Source organism: Capricornis sumatraensis, chromosome X (assembly GCF_032405125.1).
Source record: "Capricornis sumatraensis isolate serow.1 chromosome X, serow.2, whole genome shotgun sequence".
NCBI lineage: Eukaryota > Metazoa > Chordata > Mammalia > Artiodactyla > Bovidae > Capricornis > Capricornis sumatraensis.
In genome coordinates, this window is record NC_091092.1 from 122,529,137 (window position 1) to 122,541,542 (window position 12,406).

Sequence of the window (12,406 nt, forward strand, 5' to 3'; positions counted from 1 at the left end):
TGCTGTATCCTGCGTCAGACATAGACTGGCGATTCAATTCTTACGTGATAGTATACATGATAGAATGCCATTCTCCCAAATCATCCTACCCTCTCCCTCTCCCTCTGAGTCCAAAAGTCCGTTATACACAGCTGTGTCTTTTTTCCTGTCTTGCATACAGGGTCGTCATTGCCATCTTTCTAAATTCCATATATATGTGTTAGTATACTGTATTGGTGTTTTTCTTTCTGGCTTACTTCACTCTGTATAATCGACTCCAGTTTCATCCATCTCATCAGAACTGATTCAAATGAATTCTTTTTAATGGCTGAGTAATACTCCATTGTGTATATGTACCACAGCTTTCTTATCCATTCATCTGCTGATGGACATCTAGGTTGTTTCCATGTCCTGGCTATTATAAACAATGCTGCGATGAACATTGGGGTACATGTGTCTCTTTCAATTCTAGTTTCCTCGGTGTGTATGCCCAGCAGTGGGATTGCTGGGTCATAAGGTAGTTCTATTTGCAATTTTTTAAGGAATCTCCACACTGTTCTCCATAGTGGCTGTACTAGTTTGCATTCCCACCAACAGTGTAAGAGGGTTCCCTTTTCTCCACACCCTCTCCAGCATTTATTGCTTGCAGACTTTTGGATCGCAGCCATTCTGACTGGTGTGGAGTGGTACCTCATTGTGGTTTTGATTTGCATTTCTCTAATAATGAGTGATGTTGAGCATCTTTTCATGTGTTTGTTAGCCATCCGTATGTCTTCTTTGGAGAAATGTCTATTTAGTTCTTTGGCCCATTTTTTGATTGGGTCGTTTATTTTCCTGGAATTGAGCTGCATAAGTTGCTTGTATATTTTTGAGATCAGTTGTTTGTCAGTTGCTTCATTTGCTATTATTTTCTCCCATTCAGAAGGCTGTCTTTTCACCTTGCTTATATTTTCCTTTGTTGTGCAGAAGCTTTTAATTTTAATTAGATTCCATTTGTTTATTTTTGCTTTTATTTCCAGAATTCTGGGAGGTGGATCATAGAGGATCCTGCTGTGATTTATGTCTGAGAGTGTTTTGCCTATGTTCTCCTCTAGGAGTTTTATAGTTTCTGGTCTTACATTTAGATCTTTAATCTATTTTGAGTTTATTTTTGTGTGCGGTATTAGAAAGTGATCTAGTTTCATTCTTTTACAAGTGGTTGACCAGTTTTCCCAGCACCACTTGTTAAAGAGATTGTCTTTACTCTATTGTATATTCTTGCCTCCTCTGTCAAAGATAAGGTGTCCATATGTGTGTGGATTTATCTCTGGGCTTTCTATTTTGTTCCATTGATCTATATGTCTGTCTTTGTGCCAGTACCATACTGTCTTGATGACTGTGGCTTTGTAGTAGAGCCTGAAGTCAGGCAAGTTGATTCCTCCAGTTCCATTCTTCTTTCTAAAGATTGCTTTGGCAATTCGAGGTTTTTTGTATTTCCATACAAATCTTGAAATTATTTGTTCTAGTTCTGTGAAAAATATGGCTGGTAGCTTGATAGGGATTATAATGTATGCTTTTATAGCTATAAATTACCGTTGGAGCCCAGCCTTTACTGTATTCCATAAATTTTGGTATATTGTTTTTTTCTTTCTTCTTCCTTTTTTTCCCTTTGTTTTATAATTTAATTAAAAAATCTATTATACTTTTTCTATATTTATTCCTTTGTTTGCCTTTCCTACTGTTCTTTTCCCCTTGCAGTTAATCTTTAATATATATAAATCTTCTTTATCTACCTCTGTTTAACTTTGCATATCTATTCTTGCTTTCTTTTCCTTCTTTCCTTTCCTCTCAACATATTTGTTAGTTTTGTTTTCATTGCTTTATTCTCCACTTGGCACCTTGCTTTAGTTTTGTTTTCCAGTATGTACTTTAGTTAGTTTTGTTCTTAGCTGGTACATGTAATTTTTTATTTCCTTTGTTCTCCAGGTCAGTCTACTGTAATTTATTTTTGTTGGACTGTTGTGACATTGCTTATGGGTGTATATGTATATGTGTATATCCCATTATTTTAATTATTATTTGCCTGATTTTGTAACTGTCATTTGTCTGGGGTTCATCTTTGGTTTCTCGTTTCTGGGTATTTGATTTAATCTCACTTAATGCCATAACAAACCACTTGTGGAATCCTTGTTCCTGACAAGAGGTCAAGCGCTGAAACTTTGGAGTGGAAGCACTGACTCCAAGACTCTAGACTACCAGAGAGCTAACCCTAGGGAGTATCAAATAGTGAGAACTCACACAAAGGAAACCACTTGAATACAAGACCCAGCATCACCCAAGCACTGGCAGCACCCTGGGCAGGAGGGCTCATCTAAACAACAGAAAACAAAGATGCAAACCAGATCATCAGCAGAGAGGATTACCACCTTACTCAGCCTTGCCCATCAGAGGAAAAGAAAACAAACAAAAAACTGAGCACAAATCTCACCCTATACAAAGCTAACACAAACCACTGGGCCATTCTTTGGAGGGCAGAAACCAAAAGGAAGAAAGAATACAGCCTTGAAGCCTGGGAAAAGGAGACCACAAGCACAATAAGTTTAAAAGAAATAATGAAAAGGCAGAGAAATACTACACAAATGAAGGAACACACAGAAGTCCAAATAAATGAAGAGGCAATAGGCAAACTACCAGAAAAAGAATTCAGAATAATGATAGTAAAGATGATCAAAAACCTTGAAAACAAAATGGAGAAAATGTAAGAATCAACTAACAAAGACCTAGAAGAATTAAGGGACTCCCTGGTGGCTCAGACAGTAAAGCATCTGCCCAAAATGTGGGAGACCCAGGTTCTGTCCCTGGGTCGGGAAGATCCCCTGGAGAAGGAAATGGCAACCCACTCCAGTACTCTTGCCTAGAAAATTCCATGGATGGAGGAGCCTGGTGGGCTAAAGTCCATGGGGTCACAAAGAGTCAGACATGACTGATCGACTTCACTAGAACAATTAAAGAATAAACATACAGAGAGAAACAACACAATTACTGAAATTAAAAATACTCTAGAAGGAATCAGTAGCAGAATATCTGAAGCAGAAGAACGAATAAGTGAGCTGGAAGATAAAATGGTGAAAATAACCTATCAAGAGCAGAATAAAGTAAAAGGAATAAAAAGAACAGAGAATAGTCTCAGAGGCCTCTGGGACAATATCAAATACACCAACATTTGAATTATAAGGGTTTCAGAAGAAGAACAGAGAAGGCAATGGCACCCCACTCCGGTACTCTTGCCTGGAAAATGCCATGGACAGAGGAGCCTGGTAGGCTGTGGTCCATGGGGTCGCGAAGAGTTGGACATGACTGAGCGACTTCCCTTTCACTTTTCACTTTTATGCATTGGGGAAGGAAATGGCAACCCACTCCAGTGTTCTTGCCTGGAGAATCCCAGGGACGGGGGAGCCTGGTGGGCTGGCGTCTATGGGGTCATACAGAGTCAGACACGACTGAAGTGACTTAGCAGCAGCAGCAGCAGAAGAAGAGAAAAAGAAAGGGTATGAGAAAATTTTTGAAGAGATGATAGTTAAAAATTGACCCAAGATGGAAAGGGAAGTAGTCAGTCAAGTTCAAGAGGCACAAAGAGTCCCATACAGGATAAACTCAAGGAGAAACACGTCAAGACACATACTAATCAAACTAATAAAGACTAAACACAAAGAAAGAACATTCAAAGCAGCAAGGGAAAAGCAACAAGTAACATACAAGGGAAACCCCATATGTTTAAAAACTAATCTTTCAGCAGAAACTCTGCAAGCCAGAAAGAAATGGCAGGACATATTTAAAGTACAGAAAGGGAAAAATCTACACCCAAGATTACTGTACCTGGCAAGGATCTCATTCAGAATTGATAGAGAAATAAATATCTTTTAAGACAAGCAGAAGTTAAGAGAATTCAAAACCACCAAACCAACTTTACAACAAATGTTAAAGGGATTTATATAGTCAAGAAATACAAGAAAAAGAAAAATATCTACAAAATCAACCCCAAACAATTAAGAAAATGGCAATAGGAACATATATATCAATAATTACTTTAAATATAAATGGATTAAATGCTCAAACCAAAAGACACAGACTAGCTCAATGGATACAAAAACAAGACCCATATATGCAGTCTACAAGAAATCCACTTCAGACCTAAAGACACATATAGACTGAAAGTGAGAGCATGGAAAAACATATCCTATGCAAATGGGAAGCAAAATAAAGCCGTAGTGGCAACCCTCATATCAGACAAAATAGACCTTAAAATAAAGAAGATTACAAGAGATAAGGAAGGACACTACATAATGATCAAGGGATCAATCCCAGAGGAAGACGTAACAATTGTAAATATCTATGCACCCAACATAGGAGCACCTCAATACATAAGACAAACACTAATAGACATAAAAGGAGAAATTGACAGTAACACAATAATAGTAGGAGACTTAACAGCCCACTCACACCAATGTACAGATCATCAAAACAGAAAATTAATAAGGAAACACAAGTCTTAAATGATACATTAGATGAGATGGATCTCATTGATATCTTCAGGATATTCCATCCAAATGCAGACGAATACAACTTCTTCTCAAGTGCACATGGAACATTCTCCAGTGTAGACCACATCTTGGGTCACAAATCAAACCTCAGTAAATTTAAGAAAATTGAAATCCTATCAGCCATCTTCTCCAACCACAACACTGTGAGACTAGATATCAATTATAAGAAAGAAACTATAAGAAACACACACACATGGAGATTAAACAAAATGTTTCTAAATAACCTACAGGTTACTAAAGAAATCAAAAGGGAAATTAAAAAATTTCTAGAAACAAATGACAATGAAAAAATGGCAACTCAAAACCTATGGGATGCAGCAAAAGCACTTCTAAGAGGGAAGTTTATAGCAATACAATCCTACCTCAAGAAACAAGAAAAACTTCGAATAGACAACCTAACTTTACACCTAAAATGACTGGAAAGAGAACAAAACCCCCCCCCAAAATTAATAGAAGGCAAGAAATCATAAAGATCCGAGCAGAAATAAATGAAAAAGAAATGAAAGAAACAATAGTAAAGATTAATAAAACTAAAAACTGGTTCTTTGAGAAAATAAACACAGTTGACAAACCTTAGGGCAGACTCATCAAGAAAAAAAGAGAGAAGAATCAAATCAACAAAATTAGAAATGAGAAAGGAGAGGTTACAACAGACAATGCAGAAATATGAAGGAGTATAAGAGACTATTATGAACAATTATATGGCAATAAAATGGATAGCCTGGAAGAAATGGACAGCTTCCTAGAAAAGTTCAATTTTCCAACACTGAACCAGGAAGAAATACAAGTTATTAGCAACCCATTTACAAGCACTGAAATTGAAGCTGTGATCAAAAATCTCCCAAAAAACAAAAGCCCAGGACCACATGGCTTCACAGGAGAATTCTACCAAACATTTAGAGAAGAGCTAATGCTTATCCTTCTAAAACTCTCAAAAATTGAAGAGGAAGGAACACTTCCAAACTCATTCTACGAGGGCACCGTCACCCTGATACTGAAATCAGACAAAGATAACATGCAGAAAAGAAAACTACAGGCCAATATCACTGATGAACATAGATGCAAACATCCTCAACAAAATTCTAGCTAACAGAATTCAGCAACACATTAAAAAGCTCATACACCATGATCAAGCTGGGTTGATCCAGGGATGCAAGGATTCTTCAATATGCGCAAATCAATGTGATACAACATATTAACAAATTGAAAGATAAAACCATATGATACCTCAATAGATGCAGAAAAAGCCTTTGACAAAATTCAGCACCCATTTATGATTAAAACTCTTCAAACAATGGGCATTGAAGGAACCTACCTCAACATAGCAAAGGCCATATGTGATATGTCTATGGCAAACATTATTCTCAATGGTGAAAAACTGAAACCATTCCCCCTAAGATCAGGAATAAGACAAGGGTGTCCACTTGCCGCACTATTATTCAACATAGTTATGGAAGTCCTAGATACAGCAACCAGAGAAGAAAAAGAAATAAAAGGAATCCAAATTGGAAAAGAAGTAAAGCTCTTCCTGTTTGTAGATGACATGATACTGTACATAGAAAACCCTAAAGATAGTATCAGAAACTACTAGAGTTAATAAGTGAATTTAGCAAAGTTGCAGGATACAAAATCAATACACAGAAATCACTTGCATTTCTATACACTAACAATGAAAAATCAGAAAGAGAAATGAAGGAAACAATCCTATTCACCACTGCAGCAAAAAGAATAAAATATCTAGGAATAAACTTACCTAAGGAGACAACCATACACAGAAAATTATAAAACACTATCAGAAGAAATCAAAGATGACATAAACAAATGGAGAGATATTCCATGTTCCTGGGTAGGAAGAATCAATATTGTGAAAATGACTATACTACCAATCTGAGTCTACAGATTCAATGCAATCCCTATCAAATTACCAATGACATTTTTCACAGAGAGAAGAAAGAATTTCACAATTCATATGAAAACACAAAAGACCCCAAACAACCAAAATAGTCTTGAGAAAGAAGAATGGAGCTGGAGGAATCAACCTTCTGGACTTCAGATTATACTACAAAGCTACAGTCATCAAGACAGTATGGTACTGGCACAAAAACAGAAATATAGACCAACTGAACAAGATAGAAAGCCCAGAAATAAACCTATGCACCTATGGGTACCTTATTTTTGGCAAAGGAGGCAAGGATATACAATGGGGCAGAGATAGCCTCTTCAATAAATGATGCTGGGAAAACTGAACAGCTACATGTAAAAGAATGAAATTAGAACACTTCCTAACACCATACGAAGGGCTTCCCTTGTGGCTCAGCTGGTAAAGAATCTGCCCACATTGCGGGAGACCTGAGTTCGACCTCTGGGTCGGTAAGATCCCCTGGAGAAGGAAATGGCAATGCACTCCAGTATTCTTGCCTGGAGAATCCCATGGATGGAGGAGCCTGGTAGGCTACAGTCCACAGGGTCACAAAGAGTTGGACATGACTGAGCAACTTCACTTTCACTTTCACTTTAGCACCATCAGTTCAGTTCAGACGCTCAGTCATGTCTGACTTTCTGTGAGCCCATGAATCGCAGCATGCCAGGCCTCCCTGTCCATCACCAGCTCCCGGAGTTTACTCAGACGCACGTCCATCGAGTCAGTGATGCCATCCAGCCATGTCATCCTCTGTTGTCCCCTTCTCCTCCTGCCCCCAATCCCTCCCAGCATCAGAGTCTTTTCCAATGAGTCAACTCTTCGCATGAGGTGGCCAAAGTACTGGAGTTTCAGCTTTAGCATCATTCCTTCCAAAGAACACCCAGGGCTGATCTCCTTCAGAATGGATCTCCTTGCAGTCCAAGGGACTCTATCAAGAGTCTTCTCCAACACCACAGTTCAAAAGCATCAATTCTTCGGTGCTCAGCCTTCTTCACAGTCCAACTCTCACATCCATACATGACCACAGGAAAAACCATAGCCTTGACTAGCCGGACCTTTGTTGGCAAAGTAATGTCTCTGCTTTTGAATATGCTATCTAGGTTGGTCATATCTTTTCTTCCAAGAAGTAAGCGTCTTTTAATTTCATGGCTGCAGTCACCATCTGCAGTGATTTTGGAGCCCCCCAAAATAAAGTCGGACACTGTTTCCACTGTTTCCCCATCTATTTCCCATGAAGTGATGGGACCGGATGCCATGATCTTCATTTTCTGAATGTTGAGCTTTAAGCCAGCTTTTTCACTCTCCACTTTCACTTTCATCAAGAGCCTTTTTAGTTCCTCTTCATTTTCTGCTATAAGGGTGGTGTTATCTGCATATCCGAGGTTATTGATATTTCTCCTGGCAATCTTGATTCCAGCTTGTGTTTCTTCCAGCCCAGTGTTTCTCATGATGTACTCTGCATATAAGTTAAATAAGCAGGGGGACAGTATACAGCCTTGACATGCTCCTTTTCCTATTTGGAGCCAGTCTGTTGTTCCATGTCCAGTTATAAGTGTTGCTTCCTGACCTGCATACAGATTTCTCAAGAGGCAGGTCAGGTGGTCTGGTATTCCCATCTCTTTCAGAATTTTCCACAGTTTATTGTGATCCACACAGTCAAAGGTTTGGCCTAGTCAATAAAGCAGAGATAGATGTTTTTCTGGAACTCTCTTGCCTTTTCCATGATCCAGCGGATGTTGGCAGTTTGATCTCTGGTTCCTCTGCCTTTTCTAGAACCAGCTTGAATATCAGGAAGTTCATGGTTCACGTATTGCTGAAGCCTGGCTTGGAGAATTTTGAGCATTACTTTACTAGCATGTGAGATGAGTGCAATTGTGCGGTAGTTTGAGCATTCTTTGGCATTGCCTTTCTTTGGGATTGGAATGAAAACTGACTTTTTCCAGTCCTGTGGCCGCTGCTGAGTTTTCCAAATTTGCTGGCATATTGAGTGCAGCACTTTCACAGCATCATCTTTCAGGATTTGAAATAGCTCCACTGGAATTCCATCACCTCCACTAGCTTTGTTCGTAGTGATGCTTTCTAAGGCCCACTTGACATACACAAAGATAAACTCAAAATGAATTAAAGACCTAAATATAAGACCAGAAACTATAAAACTCTTAGAGGAAAACATAGGCAGAACACTCAATGACATAAATCAAAGCAAGATCCTCTATGACCCACCTCCTAGAGTAATGGAAATAAAAACAAAAGTAAACAAGTGGGACCTGATTAAACGTAAAGGTTTTGCACAGCAAAGCAAACTATAAGCAAGGTGAAAAGACAACCCTTAGAATGGAAGAAAATAATAGCAAATGAATCATCTGAAAAGGGATTAAGTTCCAAAATATACAAGCAGCTCATACAGCTGAATACCAGAAAAACAAACAACCCAATCAAAAAGTGGGAAAAAGACCTAAACAGACATTTCTCCAAAGAAGACATACAGATGGCTAACAAACACATGAAAAGATGCTCAACATCGCTCATTATTAGAGAAATGCAAATCAAAACTACAATGAGATATTACCTCACATTGAGGTTAGAATGTCCATCATCAAAAAGTCATGTTGATGTATGGCAAAACCAATACAATATTGTAAAGTAATTAACCTCCAATTAAAATAAATAAATTTATATTTTAAAAAAGTCTACAAACAATAAATGCTGGAGAGGGTGTGGAGAAAAGGGATTGCTCTTTCACTGCTGATGGGAATGTAAATTGATACAGCCACTATGGAAGATGGTAAGGAAATTCCTTAAAAATCTAGGAATAAAACCACCATATGATCCAGCAATCCCACTCCTTGCCATATACCCAGAGGAAACAAAAATTGAAAAAGACACATGTATCCCATTGTTCATTGCAGTACTATTTACAGTAGCTAGAACATGGAAGCAACCTAGATGTTCATGAAAATGAATGGATAAAGAAGTTGTGGGACATATACAGAACGAAATATTACTCAGCCATAAAAAAGAACACCTTTGAATCAGTTCTAATGAGGTGAATGAACCTAGAGCCTATTATACAGAGCGAAGTAAGTCAGAAAAAGAAAGATAAATATTGTATTCTTACACATATATATGGAATCTAGAAAATGGTACTGAAGAATTTGTTTACAGGGCAGCAGTGGAGAAACATACATAGAGAATAGACTTTATGGACATGGGTAGAGGGGAGGAGAGGGTGAGACGTATGGAAAGAGTAACATAGAAACTTACATTACCATAAGTAAAATAGATAGCCAATGGGAATTTGCTGTATGGCTAAGGAAACTCAAACAGGGGCTCTGTATCAACGTAGAGGGGTGAGATGGGGAGAGAGATGGGGCAGGAGTTCAAAAGGGAGGGAATATATGTATACGTATGGCTGATTCATGTTGAGGTTTGACAGAAAACAATAAAATTCTGTAAAAAATTATCCTTCAATAAAAAATAAATGCATTAATTTATTTTTGGTATATTGTGATTTCATTTCATTCATTTCTAAGTAGTTTGTAAGTTCCATTGTGATATCTCCTTTGACCCATTGGTTGTTTAAGATTCTACATGTGTGTGAGTTTTCCATTTTTCTTCTGTTACTAATTTTGATATACATTCCATTGTTGTCAGAGAAAATACTTTGTGTGATTTAACTCTTTTAAAATTTGAGTCTTGTTTTGTGACCTAATACACGTTCTGTGCTAGAGAATGTTCCATGTCCACTGGAGAAGAATGTGTTCATTGTTAGATCTAGTTGATTTATAGTGTTTTTTTCACTGTTTCCTTATTGATCATCTATTTTTTCTTTTACTGATAATTTTATTTAATGCTCTATTTTAAAATAATAAAGATTTTTTCGTAAATTATTGCTTTGAAATATTTCAGGAAAAAGAAAATATATGTAAAACCTATTGATCATCTACCTAACTTTGTAAGATATCTATATTCTTTTTTATTTGCTTCAGTCAGATCTTCTATTATATAAGGAATAAAATTTTACATTACAGTTGAAGATTCTTAAATGCCCCTCTTCAATCACATCCCCATAACCCCTTCTCCAGAGTAACTGTCATCCTAATCATGGAACTCTAAGTCCCACATATATTTGTACTCTTTAATATCTGTGAATAAAATGTATGTATTGTATAGCTTGCTTTATAAAGTTGCTTATAAATGTTATGTTGTAAATGTCTATGAATTGCTTTTTTGTCAATATTATGTTTTTGAGATTTGTCAGTATTCATTCATTTTACTGAATAGAAAAAACATACAGTCCACATTATATGAACTTGACTACAATTTGTGCCATTCTCCTGATGATCTTCTATTTATTCTATCCATTACTGAAAGTGGGTATTGACTTGTGCAGCTGTTATTGTAGAACTATCTATTTCTCCCTTCAAATCTGTCAGTGTTTATTTATATATTTTGGGGCTCTTTTGTTTGGTGTATATATGCTTATAATTTTTGTATCTTCTTGGTGAATCGATCCTCTTAGCAATATACAGTCCTTTGTCTCTTCTAATGATTTTCTAGTTAGACTATTTTTTCTGATATTAGTATTATAACCTCAGCTCTCTTTTCATTACTACTTGTATAAACTATCTTTTCCCATTCTTCCACTTCTGATCTGTTTGGGTTTTGGATCTAAAGTTTGTCTCCTCAGATCTGAAGTTCGTCTCTTGAATACAGCATATAGGTTGATCAGATTTACTATTCTGCCAATTTGTGTTTTATTTTTACTGAATTTTTGTTGATTTTAAATATTATATTAGTTTCATATATATAGAACAGTGATTCAGTACTTTTACAGCTTATACTCCATTAAAAATTATTTCAAAGTAATGGCTATAATTCTCTGAGCTATATAATATATCCTGTTGCTTATCTATTTTATACATGGTACTTTGAATCTCTTATTCCCATACCCCTAACTTGCCCCTCGCCTTTCTTCTTACCTCTGTTTTCTATATCTGTGAATCTGTTTTCTATATCTGTGAATCTGTTTCTGTTTTGCTTAGTAAAGGTAAGAAGTACAGGAAACCAACAAAATGGCAGAAGTAATTCCTTCTTTATCTTTAATTACTTCAAATATAAATGGATTAAATTCTACAATTTAAAGGCTTAGATCAGATTTTTTTGCTATTGAACCCTTTTAGTTACTTTTTCATTTCATTTATTGTACTTTCCAGCTCTAAAATTTGATTCTTTTTATGACCTATTTTTAAACTGATTTTCTCACTTTGTTCATATATAGTTTTCCTGATTGCTTTAGTTCTTTCTCACATTTTCTTTGATCTCTTTGAGCATATTTAAGACAGTTGTCTAGTAAGTCTGATGCTTGTGTTTCTTCAGGGATGATTTCTAGAGATTTATTTTGTTCCTTTGAATGGATCATTCTTTACTGTTTTTTGTATTCCTTGTAATTTGTGTGTGTGTGTGTGTGTGTAAAACAGACATTTGAATGTTGCAACTCTGCAAACCAGATTTTTCTTTTTCCATTTTTTTTATTGTTGAAGGCTATAATAGTTTTTTTTGCTTAGTGACTTTCCCAAATTATTATTTCAAAGGCTGTTTTCCTTGTTTTGTATGTTCTCTGAAATCCCTGTTTCTTAGCTTGAGTTCAGCTAGTGTGTCAACAGCTATTTCTTGAATACCAGGAGCTAAATATAATAAACAGATAATAAAAACCAGAACCAAATGATATAAATGAAAACGTGTCTCCAAGCCTTTGTACCTGGGCTTTGTTCTGGAATTCTCCTTGCACAGTTAACCTGGCTTGCACTGAGCCTAGGGGTTGGCCCAAGGTGAAAGATTACAGTCTTCTCAGTTCTTTTCAGAGCATGTATCTTGCCCTGGGCATGTGCACAGCTTTCTATATAAATTCTTCCATATACACAGG